General features: G+C 39.5%; 1 long non-coding RNA gene across 2 annotated transcripts in view; it reads right to left on the reverse strand.

Moving 5' to 3' along the window:
* LOC147580349 (uncharacterized) overlaps positions 1-12,672 on the reverse strand; it is a 34,059-nt gene extending 21,387 nt beyond the window's left edge. Inside the window, exon 1 of one of the 2 annotated variants that reach the window (XR_015251924.1) lies at positions 12,421-12,672. This is a non-coding gene — a long non-coding RNA (uncharacterized LOC147580349). The remainder of the gene's footprint in view (positions 1-12,420) is intronic. The other variant, XR_015251925.1, reaches the window with a different exon arrangement.
* Between the last annotated feature and the right edge of the window lie 368 nt (positions 12,673-13,040).

Below are 13,040 nucleotides of genomic sequence, written 5' to 3' on the forward strand. Positions count from 1 at the left end.
CTCAGCCTCCCTGGGACTTGGTGTCTTTTTGAGAAAACTGGGCTAATAAAAAATAATTGCCTCACAAACTTATCATGAGGATAAAATGTATACATATACATGTAATGTGTTCAAAAGCATGCCTGACTCATAACAAGAACTCCATTTGATTATTTTTAGACTAAAAAATAATACCAATTATTTCCACTTCAAAGAAGATGGAGTATCCACGCATGTTCCTATTCTCTCCTTTAAGTACAACTAAGTACAACTGGAGATTATATATGAAACAATCATAAGAAGACTCTGTAAGGTGAATAGCAAATGGAAGAGTGGTTAGGGACCAGGACACCCAAGGAACACAATGGTGAGTTCTCTGGGCTTACTTTTTTGCCTCATATAGCCGCAACTTAGAGCTGAAGAAGCTGGTGAGCCACAAATGTCAATAGGAACAGAAAAAAAAATCCCCAAGGAAAAATACCTTCTCTAACCAACACAGCAAGAAAGGGGTAGCTTAGTAGGACAGAAAAGTTTTACACGATATCCTCTCTACTGCAGCTAACCACTGTAGACCTATATCCACCCAGGACAGCAGAGGCCAGATGGGGAGCCTAAACCTCCATGCTCACCAGGTATAATGAAGGGACCAGCATCCTATTCCCACTGAGTTAGCATCAGATAAACCTGATAAGGAACAAGGATGTTTATCCCCAATGGGTAGTAATGACCCCTTCTCCTCTTTCCCCTAACCATCATGTTGGTGGAGACCATAAAAGGAGCCTGGACTTCCTGGTCATCATGGTGGTGTCAAGCACTTCTTCCAGCTGTGGCTGAATCAGAGGAGAGCTTAAGGATATTCAGGACTTCCATCACTGTCCAGTAGTAATAAGACCACACCACACCTCTCTCATCCCCGTAGAGGCCATATGGATAGCAGTAAAGGCAGTTATATGCATTCTAGCCAAGGTGACATCAGCAGAGGTCTACTGTGGAGCTACAACTCCTACCTCACCCATTCCTTATGAGGAAGTGTTCCTTTCCTCAAGTGTTGATGAAGGCTGGGTGGGGAAGGAGAAGCTCAAAAAAACACTCAAAGAAATATTGGCTGAAAACATCCCAAATTTTGCAAAGGCCATAAACCTGGAGAAACATGAGGCTGCACAAATCAGAACTGGATGAACTTGAAATAATCCACCCCAAGACCCATAATAGTCAAACTTCTGAAAACTAAACTCAATGAAAAAAAATGTTTTTTGAAAGTGTGAGAAATAGCAATTTAGCTATAGGAAAAAAAAAAAACAATTTGAATGACAATGGATTCCTTATGAGAAATTGTGGGAGCCAGAAGAAAGTGGTATGACATATTTGTATGTGCTAAAAGAATTGTCAAGCTATAATTCTATATCCAGCAAATGAGAAGAGTCCAAACATAATTTTAATTCCGAAAAAAATTTTTAAAAAAAATTGGAGCTTTTTTTTTCTCCCTTACCTGAATTCAAGTCCTTATTTCCTGCCTCAAAATTAATCTCTTATTAGAATTAATGAATATAGGAACATCTGGACACTTTAGAAGAAACCAGTTATTAGCCAAAGTGGTATATTTACTCAAGTCCTGTGGCTGAACATGGCAATCCCAGAACAGTTTGACATTGGTACTTTCCCAAAGTTAAAGATGTTTTTCAACCTTGCATTGTGTAAAATTGTCTACATTTCATTTACATGATGTTAAATTTTCTTTCATGAAAATTGGTTTAGGAAACTACTTTTATACCACCTTCTTACATATGTACTTTTAAAACATGCCATGGTGTAAAGGGGAAACATCTTAAGCATCTGGACTAGTTTACTTGGACGAAACTACCTTAGAGAGCTGCACCTGCCAATGTAGCAGTAGTTAACTACAAACGTCCATTTCAATTTGCATTAAGTAAAATTAAAATTTAGTTTCTCTGTTGCACTAGGTACATTCTGATTGTTAAATGTTGCTAGTGGCTCTCATATTGGCAGCCTAGATCCAGAACATTCCCATCATTGAAGAAAGTCCCAATAACAGCACTACTTCACATATTTATCTAGTTACTGTTACCTGGGACATAGTTTAAATGAATTGTGAAGAGCAGGGAAGATGGCAGCATAGGAGGACACTGGGCTCACCGTGTCCTGCTGATCACTTAGATTCCACCCACATCAGCCTAAATAACCCAGAAAACTGCCAGAAGACTAGCAGAACGGATTCTCCAGAGCCAAGCATAGACAAGAGGCCCACAGAAGAGGGTAGGAAGGGCAGAGGGCAGTGCGCACTACACAGACGGGTGGGAGAGAGCCAGGACAGTGGATGGGCAGTCCACCCTGCAAGGCAGAGGTCCCGAGTCTTGCTTGCAAAAGCGGAAGGGCTGGAAGGAATGTGTTCTGACAGCCAGCGGGACTTCAAATCTTGAAGGTTATAAGTCAATAGCTCTGCTCTGAGAGCGGGAGGGCTAGAGGACAACAGGAGGGAGAGTTGTTGAGCCCTGGAGGACGGAGTTCAGCTTAACAGGGAACAAAGGTGCTGGTAAGTGCCATCTCACTCGCCTATCCCCCAGCCAAAATCCCAAAGGGAACCAGTTCCCATCAGGGAACTTGCTTGCACCTCGCAAACACACACAGCTGTGCTTCTGTGGATCCATCCCTCCGAAGGGATGGGTGTGCCTCCGTCCCAGTGCCGCAGGGCCCCTCCCGAAGTGGACCACTGAAGGCAAAATGAGCTGAGTCTGCCCCTCCCGTCCCTGTGCACGTTGCAGATCCACCCCAGCTAATATGCCAGGTCCCATAGAAGCAGCACCACAAGCCTGGCAGTGTGCAAGTAGCCCAGACAGGGGCCACACCACTCCACAGTGAGTCCTGCCTCTGGGAGAGGTGAAGATAAGGTACACACGAGTCTGACTGTGGTCCCAGCAGTGGGCTGGGGGCAGATATCAGGTCTGACTGCGGCCCCGCCCACCAATGCAAGTTACTCCAGACAGCACAGAGGAAGAGGCCTACAGTTTTGCGCCAATTCAGGGACTATCCAAAATGGCAAAATGAAAGAATTCTCTTCAAAAGAAACTCCAGGAAGTAGCGACAGCTAATGGACTTATCACAAATGATTTAAACAATGTAACAGAAAATGAATTTAAAATAATAGTCATGAAATTAATCTCTGGACTTGAAAAAAATACAGAGGACAGCAGAGCATCTATTGCTACAGAGATCAAGGAACTAAGAAACAGTCAGGAGGAGCTAAAAAATATTATAAATGAGCTGCAAAATAAAATGGAGGCGACCACAGCTCGGATTGAAGAGGCAAAGGAGAGAATAGATGAATTAGAAGATAAAATTATGGAAAAAGAGGAAGCTGAGATAAAGAGAAATAAAAAAATCCAGGAGTATGAGGGGAAAATTAGAGAACTAAGTGATATGATAAAACGTAATAATATATGCATAATTGGGATTCCAGAGGAAGAAGAGAGAGAGAAAGGGATGGAAGGTATACTTGAAGAAATCATAGCTGAGAACTTCCCTGATCTGGGGAAGGAAAAATGCATTGAAATCCAAGAGGCACAGAGAACTCCCTTCAGATGTAACTTGAATCAATGTTCTGCACGACATATAGTCAAACTGGCAAAATACAAGGATAAAGAGAAAATTCTGAAAGCAGCTAGGGATAAACATGCTCTAACATATACAGGAGACCTATAAGACTAGTGATCTACTGAAACTTGGCAGGCCAGAAAGGAATGGCACGAGATCTTAAATGTGATGAACAGAAAAAATATGCAGCCAAGAATCCTTTATCCTGCAAGTCTGTCATTTAGAATAGAAGGAGAGATAAAGATCTTCCCAAACAAACAAAAATTGAAGGAATTCATCACCATTAAACCAGCACTACAAGAGATCCTAAGGGGGATCCTGTGAGACAAAGTACCAGAGACATCACTACAACCATGAAACCTATAGACATCACAATGACTCTAAACCCATATCTCTCTATAATAACACTGGATGTAAATGGACTAAATGCTCCAACCAAAAGACATAGGGTATCTGAATGGATTAAAAAAACAAGACCTATCTATTTGCTGTCTACAAGAATCTCATTTTGGACCTGAGGACACCTTCAGATTGAAAGTGAGGGGGTGGAGAACTATCTATCATGCTGCTGGAATTCAAAAGAAAGGGGGAGTACCCATACTTATATCAGACAAACTAGACTTTAAATTAAAGGCTGTAATAAGAGATGAAGAAGGGCATTATATAATAATTATAGGGTCTATCCATCAGGAAGAGCTAACAATTATAAATGTCTATGCACCAAATACAGGAGCCCCCAAATATATAAAACAATTACTCACAAACATAAGCAACCTTATTGATAAGAATGTGGTAGCTGCAGGTGACGTTAATACTCTACTTACAGAAATGGATAGATCATCTAGACACAGGATCAATAAGGAAACAAGGGCCCTGAATGATACATTGGATCAGATGCACTTGACAGATATATTTAGAACTCTGCATCCCAAAGCAAAAGAATATACTTTCTTCTCGAGTACACATGGAACATTCTCCAAGATAGATCACATACTGACTGGGTCACGAAACAGCCCTTCATAAGTTTACAAGAATTGAAATCATACCATGCATACTTTCAGACCACAATGCTATGAAGCTTGAAATCAACCACAGAAAAAAGTCTGGAAAACCTCCAAAAGCATGGAGGTTAAAGAACACCCTACTAACGAATGAGTGGGTCAACCAGGCAATTAGAGAAGAAATTAAAAAATATATGGAAACAAACGAAAATGAAAATACAACAATCCAAACGCTTTGGGACGCAGCGAAGGCAGTCCTGAGAGGAAAATACATCGCAATCCAGGCCTATCTCAAGAAACAAGAAAAATCCCAAATACAAAATCTAACAGCACACCTAAAGGAAATAGAAGCAGAACAGCAAAGGCAGCCTAAACCCAGCAGAAGAAGAGAAATAATAAAGATCAGAGCAGAAATAAACAATATAGAATCTAAAAAAACTGTAGAGCAGATCAACGAAACCAAGAGTTGGTTTTTTGAAAAAATAAACAAAATTGACAAACCTCTAGCCAGGCTTCTCAAAAAGAAAAGGGAGATGACCCAAATAGATAAAATCATGAATGAAAATGGAATTATTACAACCAATCCCTCAGAGATACAAACAATTATCAGGGAATACTATGAAAAATTATATGCCAACAAATTGGACAACCTGGAAGAAATGGACAAATTCCTGAACACCCACACTCTTCCAAAACTCAATCAGGAGGAAATAGAAAGCTTGAACAGACCCATCACCAGCGAAGAAATTGAATCGGTTATCAAAAATCTCCCAACAAATAAGAGTCCAGGACCAGATGGCTTCCCAGGGGAGTTCTACCAGACGTTTAAAGCAGAGATAATACCTATCCTTCTCAAGCTATTCCAAGAAATAGAAAGGGAAGGAAAACTTCCAGACTCATTCTATGAAGCCAGTATTACTTTGATTCCTAAACCAGACAGAGACCCAGTAAAAAAAGAGAACTACAGGCCAATATCCCTGATGAATATGGATGCAAAAATTCTCAATAAGATACTAGCAAATCAAATTCAACGGCATATAAAAAGAATTATTCACCATGATCAAGTGGGATTCATTCCTGGGATGCAGGGCTGGTTCAACATTCGCAAATCAATCAACGTGATACATCACATTAACAAAAAAAAAAGAGAAAAACCATATGATCCTGTCAATCGATGCAGAAAAGGCCTTTGACAAAATCCAGCACCCTTTCTTAATAAAAACTCTTGAGAAAGTCGGGATAGAAGGAACATACTTAAAGATCATAAAAGCCATTTATGAAAAGCCCACAGCTAACATCATCCTCAACGGGGAAAAACTGAGAGCTTTTTCCCTGAGATCAGGAACACGACAGGGATGCCCACTCTCACCGCTGTTGTTTAACATAGTGCTGGAAGTTCTAGCAACAGCAATCAGACAACAAAAGGAAATCAAAGGCGTCAAAATTGGCAAAGATGAAGTCAAGCTTTCGCTCTTTGCAGATGACATGATATAATACATGGAAAATCCGATAGACTCCACCAAAAGTCTGCTAGAACTGATACATGAATTCAGCAAAGTTGCAGGATACAAAATCAATGTACAGAAATCAGTTGCATTCTTATACACTAACAATGAAGCAACAGAAAGACAAATAAAGAAACTGATCCCATTCACAATTGCACCAAGAAGCATAAAATACCTAGGAATAAATCTAACCAAAGATGTAAAGGATCTGTATGCTGAAAACTATAGAAAGCTTATGAAGGTAATTGAAGAAGATTTAAAGAAATGGAAAGACATTCCCTGCTCATGGATTGGAAGAATAAATATTATCAAAATGTCAATCCTACCCAAAGCTATCTACACATTCAATGCAATCCCAATCAAAATTGCACCAGCATTCTTCTCGAAACTAGAACAAGCAATCCTAAAATTCATATGGAACCACAAAAGGCCCCGAATAGCCAAAGTAATTTTGAAGAAGAAGACCAAAGCAGGAGGCATCACAATCCCAGACTTTAGCCTCTACTACAAAGCTGTCATCATCAAGACAGCATGGTATTGGCAGAAAAACAGACACATAGACCAATGGAATAGAATAGAAACCCCAGAACTAGACCCACAAACGTATGGCCAACTCATCTTTGACAAAGCAGGAAAGAACATCCAATGGAAAAAAGACAGTCTCTTTAACAAATGGTGCTGGGAGAACTGGACAGCAACATGCAGAAGGTTGAAACTAGACCACTTTCTCACACCATTCACAAAAATCAACTCAAAATGGATAAAGGACCTGAATGTGAGACAGGAAACCATCAAAACCTTAGAGGAGAAAGCAGGAAAAGACCTCTCTGACCTCAGCCGTAGCAATCTCTTACTCGACACATCCCCAAAGGCAAGGGAATTAAAAGCAAAAGTGAATTACTGGGACCTTATGAAGATAAAAAGCTTCTGCACAGCAAAGGAAACAACCAACAAAACTAAAAGGCAACCAACGGAATGGGAAAAGATATTTGCAAATGACATATCGGACAAAGGGCTAGTCTCCAAAATCTATAAAGAGCTCACCAAACTCCACACCCGAAAAGCAAATAACCCAGTGAAGAAATGGGCAGAAAACATGAATAGACACTTCTCTAAAGAAGACATCCGGATGGCCAACAGGCACATGAAAAGATGTTCAGCGTCGCTCCTAATCAGGGAAATACAAATCAAAACCACACTCAGATATCACCTCACGCCAGTCAGAGTGGCCAAAATGAACAAATCAGGAGACTATAGATGCTGGAGAGGATGTGGAGAAACGGGAACCCTCTTGCACTGTTGGTGGGAATGCAAATTGGTGCAGCCGCTCTGGAAAGCAGTGTGGAGGTTCCTCAGAAAATTAAAAATAGACCTACCCTATGACCCAGCAATAGCACTGCTAGGAATTTATCCAAGGGACACAGGAGTACTGATGCATAGGGGCACTTGTACCCCAATGTTCATAGCAGCACTCTCAACAATAGCCAAATTATGGAAAGAGCCTAAATGTCCATCAACTGATGAATGGATAAAGAAATTGTGGTTCATATACACAATGGAGTACTACGTGGCAATGAGAAAAAATGAAATATGGCCTTTTGTAGCAACGTGGATGGAACTGGAGAGTGTGATGCTAAGTGAAATAAGCCATACAGAGAAAGACAGGTACCATATGGTTTCACTCTTATGTGGATCCTGAGAAACTTAAAAGAAACCCATGGGGGAGGGGAACAAAAAAAAAAAAAAAAAGAGGTTAGAGTGGGAGAGAGCCAAAGCATAAGAGACTGTTGAGAACTGAGAACAAACTAAGGGTTGATGGGGGGTGGGAGGGAGGAGAGGGTGGGTGATGGGTACTGAGGAGGGCACCTTTTGGGATGAGCACTGGGTGTTGTATGGAAACCAATTTGACAATAAATTTCATATATAAACAAAAAAAAATTAAAAAAAAAAAATAAATAAACTTAAACGACTCAAAAAAAAAAAAAAAAAAAAAAGAGACCTACCCTATGACCCAGCAGTAGCACTGCTAGGAATTTACCCAAGGGATACAGGAGTACTGATGCACAGGGGCACTTGTACCCCAATGTTTATAGCAGCACTCTGTCAACAATAGCCAAATTATGGAAAGAACCTAAATGTCCATCAACTGACGAATGGATAAAGAAATTGTGGTTTATATACACAATGGAATACAAGGAAAAAAAAAAAGAGGTTAGAGTGGGAGACAGCCAAAGCATAAGAGACTCTTAAAAACTGAGAACAAACTGAGGGTTGATGGGGGGGTGGGAGGGAGGGGAGGGTGGGTGATGGGTATTGAGGAGGGCACCTTTTGGGATGAGCACTGGGTGTTGTATGGAAACCAATTTGACAATAAACTTCATATATTGAAAAATAAATAAATAAATTAATTAATTAGTTAAATAGCTTCTTGTTGCCATCATGCAACTGTTTAGAACTGGTACTGTATTTAGCATACAAATTTAATTGAATGATTATAAATAGCTCCCTAAGTATACTTGGAATGAAATTATTAACTTTAATTTCAATAATTAGTTGTGACTATGTTAAGCAATCTTTTCTGTAAGTGACAACATAAAATATTCACATAAAGATTGTGATATTGGTGGAATGCCTGGGTGGCTCAGCTGGTTAAGCGTCAGTCCAACTTCGGCTTGGGTCATGATCTCTCAGTTTGTGGGTTCAACCCCAGGCTCTGTGTTAACAACTCGGAGCCTTGAGCCTGCTTTGGATTCTGTCTCTTTCTCTGACCCTTCCCCCCACTCCTTTTCTCTTAAAAATAAAAAAAATATTAAACACAATTTTTAAAAAGACTGTGATATTGGGTTACTTGATCCACTTATAGGCCCAGAGTTAGGAAACAGCCCCAAACGCAGGAGCATTCAGGCAGAGTATCAGCATGTGCCTCATTATTAAGAAAAAAAATCTAAAAACTGGTGAAGCTATAAAATCAAATCCAAGAATGCACTACATCCTTGATAGGAAATGGAGTTACCACATTGATCATCCCTCCCCATTCTGCCCTGGTGTACCACTGCTCACCTTCAATATTACAGATTCTCAGTGACTTCTTTATTTTGGTTAGGTCAGTGGTTCCCAAGCTTCAGTGTACGTATCCATCAAGTGGTAAACTTAAAATGTGGTGCCCTTAGCTGTATCATCAGAGATTCTGATTCATTGGCTTGAGGTTGGACCCAAGAATATGCAGTTTGGAAAATACTCCATATTAATAGATGTAGGTATTCCAAACACAAATGGAACAGACACACATGGTACTTATTCTTCAAGAAACACGAACCAAAGTCTCTTTTACTTCATTGTTTCTCTGATCTAAATTTTGACTATTTTATACAATGGACAATAACATGAATTAGAAAATCAGGAATCTTGGGTTAATATACCTCAGTTTGTTCTTATTAACTTTGGATAAATTATTTACTGTTTTTAATATGGAGTTACCTTCAAGACTGTTGTAATTGTTTCTGTTACTACCATGTACCCTCAATGGCCATCACCAGTTTAGAAATATGCACACAATTTTTATTATGACCTTACATGTGGCAGAAGAATCTTTTCCAGGCAGCTATGTAGCATCCTGTTGGATGTATAGCCCAGCAGCCACTAAAGTCACAGAGTTATTTTCATCCTTTGTATAGTTTTAAAGTTGTTACTCTTTTCTCCCATTTCTTTTTCTTTCCTTCCTTCCTTATTTCCTTCCACTCTTCCTCCCTTCCTTGTAGTTCTAATTCTGGTGTTTATTCTTAAAACTATACTTTCTCTCATATTCCATCAAAATACCATAAAAATATATATGCAATCTGTCAGATTCAAATCATAAGTTTTATTTCTGGAGTTTTTCATTCTAATTCTGACTTTATTGAACTAGGATCATTTTACTGACATGAATTTTTAAAGGTTTGTTAAAGCTTATATTCCAGGTCTTCTGCTCTTAGTAATGTTTCCTGGTAAATCTCAGGAAAAGAAAACTATCCTAAGTGTCCAACTACAGCTCACAAATATTGTGTCTGCATCACTACAGAGAACATGTCCTGATATATTTTTAAACATTATATTCATAATGTTAATTTTTATTCAAGTTGAATACTATGAAATTGGTCTGTTTTATATATATATATATATATATATATATATATATATATATATGTATATATATATATATATATATATATATATATAGAAAAATGTTTTTACTTAATTTTTGCTTTGGTCCAACAGTTAATTTTTTTTTTTCCATTTGTGTATGGGTTGATGTGCCGGCATATTGAATAATTCAGCTAATTAAAAGGTATAAACTTCATCCCAGGTAATTGGTTCACTAGAGAAAATGGAAGAGAGATGTGATACAAATAGCAATGCATTCTTGATACTCTTTCGGTTCTCTTTTAATTGATATCAGCACATAAGCTGTCAAAGCTGCATGGCATAGTGGGTTCTTCCTGTGTGTGTGCACATGTGTTCATGGATCACATAAATATACTACCAAAATAATGTAAGTTTCCCTAATTGAATTGCAACTAAGGGAGAATTTATAGGAGTCAAGCAACCCATATTTGGTTACTCTATTTCTTATTAAACAAACAAACAAACAAACAAACAAAGGAAAACACTGGGAAAATGGCTAGCCAGACATGAGGTGCAGTAGATTTATGGTGCGATTTTTTCATATGCTAAATTACAGACTTTTTTAAACTGTTTTTTAATGTTTATTTTTTTTAAGAAAGTGAGTTCAAGCAGGGGAGGGGCAGAGATAGGGAGACACAGAATCCAAAGCAGGCTCCAGGCTCTGAGCTGTTAGCACAGAGCCTGACATGGGGCTCGAACACACGAACTGTGAGATCATGACCTGAGCTGAAGTCGGATGCTCAACCAACTGAGCCACCCAGGCACCCCAATAACAGGCTTGATAAGAAAAAAATCTGGAACCTTGTGTCCTGATCTATTGTAACTAATGACCACCTTAAAATCAATGAATGAAATTTCTTATTTTTGCATGAATTATACTGACATTTATTTATTCATTATTTCAATTTTTTATTCAACAAATTTGAATATATTTTATGTGCCAGTCAAAGGAGATTGAAACAAAAGCCCTGCTCTCTGGGACCTCATAGTCTAGTCCAAGAGATAGGCTACTAGAGTCACAATGCCATATAAGGAGATATAGTGAAACCCAGAGCACGGCATGGATTTCAGACATCCAGATACTCAATTTATCGTGCCAGGCACTTAGGCACTATTGAGCCTTTGCTCAATCTGAACTCAATTCCTACAACCACCTTCCTGGACTCAAGCAATGGATGAATCTAAACTTGTTCTTTGACAACTTGTTCAAATATGACCCTTTCTCTAAGGGCTTCCTTCATCCTTCTTCCTTCATCACACTTTCCACACTACCCTCAACCTCCTTCCAGGCAAAATGCATCATTCCTTTCTCTGAGCTCCCAAACACTTAGAACATGCATTGGTATAGCAGCCACCTCATTTTATTACAGTTGTGGCTTCTGAATAGAAGATGACCTTCTGGAAAGAAGAAATCAGCCATTCTATGTCCTTGCAAGGCATCTGGTCCACTATAGGTATTAAAAAATATGCCCTGGATTGTATTGACCCAAACAGAAGAAGAGCCGTTGACTGTGGGCTGCTATCCACCCTCTGTACCAGCCCTGGCACCATCTGCCTTCTTATCTTTCTGAAGTGCTGCAGAGTGATTTTGCAGCAAGGAACAATAACAGGTAGCCCTCTTGTGGATGAATGTGAGATGAACCAGTTCTTATTTTTGCAAAAAAAAACAGAAAAGGTTTCCTGATTAGACACACATGGTATTTTGCCACCACCATTCCTGTCCCACCTTTATGTTTCAGCACTGACCCCTCACAGGAATCTCGGGGTGTCACTCTGTGAGGCCTATCTCTGTTAACTTGGCTCATGTCTGTTCTTTCAGATAAATGGAATTTTGTGCCCGGATGACATTTTTCTGTGCTTTGGCCAAGAAATTCCATGCCTCTGACACTGGAAAGGCAACAACTTTGGTGGTGATTAGCAACTTCAGTCTGTTAATAAATACTGTGTATGAAGTCTCTCATGTTCTTAAACCCAGCCACAATCAGAGCTGTGTATTATAAATTACCTCAAATCAAATTGAAGTAAATACCAAATTTAAATAGAGAACCTAATTTACTGGACCAAACTCTCCCCAAAGTTCAACATAAACACCTCACCTTGGGCTCATCACTTTCTCTTTCAGGTTATTTATAATATAATGCAAGAAACAGTATGTTTTTTCTTACCTTTAAGGCCTCTCTTTCCTCTTTGGAATATTCATCTTTTTTACGCCATGGGAAAAAAATTGTTAGAAAAAATTAAATTTTAACTTACGAATTCTGGGCATGGTTCAGTGTAAAAGGAAAATCACTGCACATTTGGGGCAGTAAAATGAATCTGAAGTCTGTCACACGTGTAATTGTCTCCTAGGAGACCCAAGCGTAAATCATCACCATGGAGACCACTTCAGCCTTCGCTGCTTGAAATCATTAGCATGGATAATCAGCTGGGCTTTGTTTTGGGGGAAGAAAGACTATAAATACCTGGCCAAGCCTTACACACTATGACAGAAGTTGGGTGCCTGAGGGTGAGCTGTGGGATGCAGTGATTCCAAGTCTCTCCAGCATCGTGGGTGGGAAATCTCATGGACTATGCTCTTAAAACCCTTCTTGCGCCGGACAACAGATGGACAGTTGTAGAAATGCAACAGCACCAAGGAGAGATAGCAGGCAGATAGCCTTTACAGGAGAGATACTTCACTTGAAAGCCAGATCAGGAAGATGCCTACCCAGAAGCAGCCCGTCTGTTGTTTGCCTTGTCTGACCTTCCCACTTCTCTGACTGCTCCCAAGGTGGGGCAGCCCTAG

Source organism: Puma concolor, chromosome B3 (genome assembly GCF_028749965.1).
Source record: "Puma concolor isolate L17-30 chromosome B3, mPumCon1.1.hap2, whole genome shotgun sequence".
NCBI classification, from domain to species: Eukaryota; Metazoa; Chordata; class Mammalia; order Carnivora; family Felidae; genus Puma; species Puma concolor.